The sequence below is a fragment of the Chiloscyllium plagiosum genome, unplaced genomic scaffold (assembly GCF_004010195.1).
Source record: "Chiloscyllium plagiosum isolate BGI_BamShark_2017 unplaced genomic scaffold, ASM401019v2 scaf_15349, whole genome shotgun sequence".
Taxonomy (NCBI): Eukaryota; Metazoa; Chordata; class Chondrichthyes; order Orectolobiformes; family Hemiscylliidae; genus Chiloscyllium; species Chiloscyllium plagiosum.
Genome location: NW_025208657.1, coordinates 13147 through 14140, shown reverse-complemented (window position 1 = coordinate 14140; position 994 = coordinate 13147).

Sequence of the window (994 nt, the reverse complement as noted above, 5' to 3'; positions counted from 1 at the left end):
ACAACCGACTTGACACTGACATTTTTTACAAACCCACCGACTCCCACAGCTACTTGGACTACACCTCTTCCCACCCTACCTCCTGCAAAAATCCCATCCCGTAATCCCAATTCCTCCGCCTCCGCCGTATCTGCTCCCAGGAGGACCAGTTCCACCACAGAACACACCAGATGGCCTCCTCCTTTAGAGACTGTAATTTCCCTTCCCACGTGGTTAAAGATGCCCTCCAATGCATCTCGTCCACATGCCACACCTCTGACCTCAGACCCCACCCCTCCAATCGTAACAAGGACAGAACCCCCCTGGTGCTCACCTTCCACCCTACCAATCTTCACATAAACCAAATCATCCGCCGACATTTCCACCACCTCCCAACGGTCCCCACCACAAGGGTTATATTTCCCTCCCCACCCCTTTCCGCCTTCTGCAAAGACTGTTCCCTCCGTGACTACCTGGTCAGGTCCACGCCCCCCTACAACCCACCCTCCCGTCCTGGCACCTTCCCCTGCCACCGCAGGAATTGCAAAACCTGCGCCCACACCTCCTCCCTCACCTTCATCCAAGGCCCTAAAAGGAGCCTTCCACATCCATCAAAGTTTTACCTGCACATCCACTAATATCATTTATTGTATCAGTTGCTCCCGATGCGGTCTCCTCTACACTAGAGAGTCTGGACACCTCCTAGCAGAGCGCTTTAGGGGACATCTCTGGGACACCCGCACCAATCAACCTCACCGACCTGTGGCCCAACATTTAACTCCCCCTCCCACTCTACTGAGGACATGGAGGTCCTGCGCCTCCTTCACCGCCGCTCCCTCATCGCCCGACGCCTGGAGGAAGAACGCCTCATCTTCTGCCTCGGAACACTTCAACCCCAGGGCATCAATGTGGACTTCAACAGTTTCCTCATTTCGCCTTCCCCCACCTCACCCCAGTTCCAAACTTCCAGCTCAGCACTGTCCCCATGACTTGTCCTACCTGCCTATCTTTCTTT